At 36.8% G+C, this 6,000-nt stretch overlaps 1 non-coding gene across 1 annotated transcript; it reads left to right on the top strand.

Annotated features, from left to right (window-relative positions):
• Positions 1 to 4,023: 4,023 nt before the first annotated feature.
• LOC118538502 (U4 spliceosomal RNA) lies at positions 4,024 to 4,169 on the top strand. The gene has a single exon (XR_004918646.2). It is a non-coding gene; the product is annotated as a U4 spliceosomal RNA (small nuclear RNA).
• Positions 4,170 to 6,000: the final 1,831 nt, after the last annotated feature.

The raw sequence follows: 6,000 nt of genomic DNA, 5'->3' as shown, positions 1-6,000 counted from the left end.
TTTAAACCTGAATAATATCCTATGATATGTATAAACTACGTTCTGATTTTCCCTGCAGCCATCCATGGACACTTGGATTGCTTCCACCTGTTGGCTGTGTTATTGCTGCAGCTATGAGCGTGCATGTATAAATGTCTGAGTCACTGCTTTCAATTCTTTTGGATGTATATCCAGAAGTGAAATTGCTGGTATATATATATATGGTAATTCTATTTTTATTTTTTTTAAAAAACTACTGTATTGTTTTTCATAGTGGCTGCACCATTTTACTTTCCTACCGAAAGTGCTCAAGGATTCCAATTTCTCCACATCCTAATCAACACTTGTTATTTTTTGTGGTTTTTGTTTATTTTTTATAGTAGTCATCCTAATGAATATGAGGTGATATCTCATTGTGTGTTTGATTTTCATTTCCCTAATGCTTAGTGACGGTGAGCATTTCGTCATGTAAGGGGACACTTTTATGTTGCCTGTTGAAGTGATGCTCTAAATTACCAGCACCCCTCCATTTTCCCTGAGATTGAGAAATATGATCCTGAGCAGTCATTCAAAGCTCTCCAACTTTGAGGGCTAAACTACTTTTTCTGCTCCCTCACAGGTACCATGTTTTCTGGAATATCAGATGGAGTTCTTTTCTTTTTGCATGCCCTACACTCCCTTACCTCTTGTACTTTGTACATTGCTTTCTGGGACTGGAATGCTTTTCTCCCTCTTTTCCACATGTCAAAAATCTTATTTTCTCTGCAAGGCTAATTATGAATCCTCCCCACCCCTATGTTGGTCCTGATCCAACTTCTTTAAACAGATAAATAACTTCTGTTTTCTATAACATTTATTCTATATTAGTGATATCAGTGTTGAATCATTTTCCTACGAGACTGTGAGCTCTTTGAAGACTGGCTTCAACAACTTTGCAACCTCAGCAGTGAGCCCTGGGCCTGATGCATGTTTGGAGCACCAAGAAAGGTCTGCTTGTGAATAGAGGGAGAAAGCTTTGCAGACAAGAGGAGCATGAGTCAAGGTATGGGGTCAAGAGAAAGACTCAGTGTCAGAAAGTAGAATTTAGGGATGCCTGGGTGGCTCAGTTGGTTAAGTGTCTGCCTTCGGCTCAGGTCATGATCCCAGGGTCCTGGGATCGAGTCCCACATCGGGCTCCTTGCTCGGCGGGGAGCCTGCTTCTCCCTCTGCCTGCCACTCCCCCTGCTTGTACTGTCACTCTCTCTCTCTCTCTCTAGCAAATAAACAAATAAAAAAATCTTAAAAAAAAAAAAGAAAGTAGAATTTATATTTTCACAGAAATAATGGGGCTTTGCAAAAGTTTAAGAAACTGCACGTAGCTGGACTTTTGAATTCTTCAGAGGCTAGAAATCTCACCAGTGGGACCAGGCTTCACATAAGAAATTTTCAATAGCTCGATCAAAGCCAAGGAGTGAAGAGCAGAGGGACCAGTGACTTACAGAAAGAGCTTACAGCTTGCCTAGCAGTGTCTTAGAAGAGTCGATAAAACTTTAAAATCAATATGCTGATGAAGTGCCAGCTAGAAAACATCATGGAATAGGCTGATGTTGTCATAGGGATCTAAGAATAACCACAGAGCGCTGTCCCTGTCCTATCACTCATCACTGTCCCTAAGTATCTGTATAGTATAAAATCTTTGGAAACTCAGCAGTTCTTTATGGGAAAGACAACAAAAATCCTATTTTTACAAATTTTATTTAACAATAAAGGATAATTATGGGAAAAGTTTAGAAAACAGAAAAAAGGCTTAAACATATCAGAAACTATCTAGAAGTGACCACAAATAACAGTTAAGTGTGATCCAGTTATTTTCTGACATATATTCTGGCATAACTGAGACAATTGTCAATATATATTTTGGGATATTTCTTTATTAATGAAACAATAATATATCTTCATGTTGAAAACTCTCTGCAAACATCATTTTTATAACTGCATAAGTTCCCTTATAATTGATTAAAGATTCCTTTATTGTTGGACATTGGAATTGTTTCCAATATTGAATTGAAAATCTATGTGCATGAAACTTCTAGAAATGTTTTATGTTATTTCCTTAAATACTGTGAAATGAAGATAAATGATGCCCTTCTAACAGCACAGTTTTGAGGATTATAAGATGGTATTTGCGAAAAGTCCCAACAATGCCCTTTTGTGTATCCTGAAATCTGAAGATAAATAGTACTTTTGTTTTAATATTGATATAATAAGAGAAAAGTCAGTAACAGCAGGGTTGAAATCAGGGGACTAAAGTTCACTCTCCCAAGTGTACGTGACTAAATCTTGTTTCAGTGAAGTACTTTCTTTACCATAAACCCTCCTTTATGTCCTTCTCTTTCTGTAAGGGTATTATAATTCTAATTATATGAATTATGAGCACATATGTAGATGCACACACAGGTGTATTGTTGATAATACAAAACTATGCTGTGAGGGGGCGCCTGGGTGGCTCAGTCAGTTAAGTGTCTGCCTTTGGCTCAGGTCATGATCCCAGGGTCCTGGGATGGGCCCCATATTAGCCACCCTGCTCAGCAGGAAGCCTGCTTCTCCCTCTCCCTTGTGCTTGCTCTCTCTCTCTATTGCACCTTCTTTCTCAAATAAATAAATACATAAATAAATAAATAAAATCTTTAAAAAAAACGATGATGTCAGTATTTCAATTTAAATATCTCTAAATCATTCTATATGCTGCAAAATAATAATGTAACATATCATTAATAATCAGAAAAAGCAAATCCAAATGACAATCAGCTAGTTTATGCAAACACAGAAATCATTTAATAATTCAAGTACAGTTCTTTGGTTAAATTAAAAATGAGTTAAAAATGTTCCGATAACTCAGATTTAATAGATTTATTAAATTACCCCTAAAACATTTTTTTATAAATAAAAAATTACCTTATTCAAACCTCTTTCTGAATTTGGATGTGTCTTCCCACCAATGCCTGCAAATACGGTGTTTTTTAAAGGTATTTTAACCCTTTTATTCATGGTTTGGAGAACCTACATTTTTAACTTCCTCCATCCATCAATATTTTCCTGTACTTCACAATGGTTGGAGTATGGAAATCATCTATTAGGCAGCTAGCACACCAGTGATAGAAGAGGTATGGTAGAAAAGCATGTTGTCTGTCTAATTGAAATTTAACAGCAACTAAAAGCACAACTTCCAAGTGGACCCTAAACATTCACTGCTGATCCCCAATGTTCAGAGGTGAGGAGCTGTTCTGAAAATAGTCATTCAGAAATTGTTTAGCCAAAGAAAGTGCCTTAAGAGGCTTCTGCTTTTAGGTTGAGGTTATCAGAATGGGAATTAACTTTACTGGAAATAAATCACATTGCTTTCTTCACAGGTCGCTCAATTTAGCTGTTTAATCTGAGAGAAATGACAGATTTAAGAGCAGAGGAAAAAAAACTCTTGGTTCATCAGGTTTGGAAGAGTTTGAAAGATATTTTATCTCTGTTTCAGTGTTTCCATCTGATAATCAGTTGTGTAGACTATAATTTCAGAGTAATTTGAAGCATAGAAAATAGAAAGTCTTATAAATAGGTGTGTCTTGGAGTGACATATAGACGGTAGTGGGCTAAGGTATTTGCTTAGAAATAATGTTTTTTGTTTTTCTTTTTTACTGTCAGGTTTAATAACTTGCCCAAAATATATATGTACGGATTTTCTTAGACAGTTTTCCAAAGGAAAAGGTCATGCAATTTCAATGACTGGCCACATAACATACTGTATTTGGTCAAAACAGGAAACTAGCTGAGGTAGGAAAATAAATAGTTTAGAAAACCATGCACGCTTTCAACTAAGAATACCTGAAAGTAATGCGAATATAAGTCTTTATTTGGCTGAACTCTATTATAGTTCTATACTGCAAATGTAAATGGGACATACACAATTCAAAAAAGCAAGGTAAGAACTGAAATATATTGAATTTAATACAGAAATAACCATAATGCTTAAGAGAGAACAGTGAATCCATGCCTATGCTTAAAAAATCTCGTAACAGCTTTGCGCAGTGGCAGTATCGTAGCCAATGAGGTTTATCCCAGGCGCGATTATTGCTAATTGAAAACTTTTCCCAATACCCCGCCATGACGACTTGAAAAAATCTCGTAACATATTTTAAAAACATAAAATGCAAAAAAATTATCATCACCTTCCATAGTGATATGTCGTGGGTGCAATACTGTGATTTGAACTAGCAAAATACCAAAAAGTGTGTTGTTTTAACTGATGTCTCTAATTCTGTGCCATGAATTCTAGGAGTTGACATACAGGAAAGGTCTAATGGGAGGAAATGCACAGTTTGAGAAGGTAGGAAATATCTTCAGAAAATACCACAGTCAAGAAATAAATTTTTAGGGGCATCTGGCTGGTTCAGTCAGTAGAGCATGTGACTCTTGATCTCAGGGTCATGAGTTCAAGCCCCATGTTGGGTGTGGAGCCTACTTAATTGGAGGGAAGGAAGGAAGGAAGGAGGGAAGGAAGGAAGAAAGGGAAATTTTTAAAATAAAAGACGAAAAAGGACAGGAAAGTTAAAAAAAAAAAAAAACTATCTATTAACAATGCTTTTAATCCATGACATTAAGGTAAATCAGTATTGGATGGATAATGAATTAGAACTTCACGCCAAATGTGTTCAGTAGCTGTTTTACCTTTACATTCCATCTCCACTTTATCAGATTTAATGAGAGCTAAAAGAGGAGCTCTTAAAAGAGGAGACTATGCTCACATGTATATACCTGTTTTTCCTCCACAAAGCTCCACAGCCTTTGTATAAAATAGGCATTCAATAGGCCTTTTTGCAAGGTGGCATTGTTGGTTTTTTTTTTTAAGATTTTTTAATTTATTTGAAAGAGAGAGTGGGGTGAAGGGGGCAGGGGAAGAGGGAGAGAAAGAATCTCAAGCAGACTCCCCACTGAGCGTGCAGCCTGACATAGGGCTCGATCTCACGACCCTGAGATCATGATCTGCACCAAAATCAAGAGTTGGAGACTCAACCAACTAAACCACCCAGGCACCCCAGTGCCATTGGTTTTAATGGAGGCAGTGCTAGAAAGCTACCGACATCTCTCTGCAGGATCTGGGACAGATTAAGAATGTCTAATCCTTTCTGTGCTACCTGAGAGACGTATGAGGGAGACCAGATGAGATGGTAAGGATAGAGCTGCAGAGGAATGCCAGGTAAAGAGAAAGTACCAACTGTGCATCACTTCACGTTCCTTGTTCATGTGTCAACATTTGCTGTGTTGACTCCAGTGCTGTTCTAGGTAACGGGGATGCAGCATAAAATAAAACTTACAAAAAAAGAGTGTGATGGTGGCTCATATAATCCATTGGAGGGACAATAAACACAATTAATTAATTAATTAATTAATTATGCATATATTGGAAGAGGATAAGTGCTTCGAAGGTAAGAGGTATGGGGAGACATTGGTTAGTGGTGATTGAGATAATAAGTATAAAAAGGGTTAGGTCCCAAGGACACCAAGTCTAAAATCTTTGAAGCAAGATTTGAGTCTGGTGTGTTCAAGAAATAGTAGACTGACTTTTCCCTTTAATTACAAGGGTTAAAAGAAAGAGTACAGTCCTTTGTAGATTTCTGTTTTTTTCTTGAGCAAAGCAAGCCCTATTGTTGTATTTGTTAAGACATATCTGAGTTATTCCATCAGGTGAGAATCAAGAAGGGCCCACATCAGATAAGCTAAAATAAGAAAGGAATCAGAACTCCTGTAGGCTGAAGTTGCAACAGCCCTACTGATGGGTACTTTCCATGGAAAAGATTGTAATTCTGAACAAACCATAAAGGGTTAACTCCAAGATGGAAGGCTTGTAGAAGAATTGTCCTAAAAGAATGGGGAAGGCAGAGCTAATAGAGAATTATTTATAAACAAGATGTAGAAAATGAAGTTCATATACATCAGAAAATTATGCATTTGGAAAAGTAAATGACATGATAAGTATTTTGTGGATAACTCCCT

The sequence above is a fragment of the Halichoerus grypus genome, chromosome 8 (assembly GCF_964656455.1).
Source record: "Halichoerus grypus chromosome 8, mHalGry1.hap1.1, whole genome shotgun sequence".
Classification (NCBI taxonomy): domain Eukaryota; kingdom Metazoa; phylum Chordata; class Mammalia; order Carnivora; family Phocidae; genus Halichoerus; species Halichoerus grypus.
Note: the sequence above shows the minus strand (reverse complement) of the source record. Positions and strands in the feature narration are given on the sequence as shown.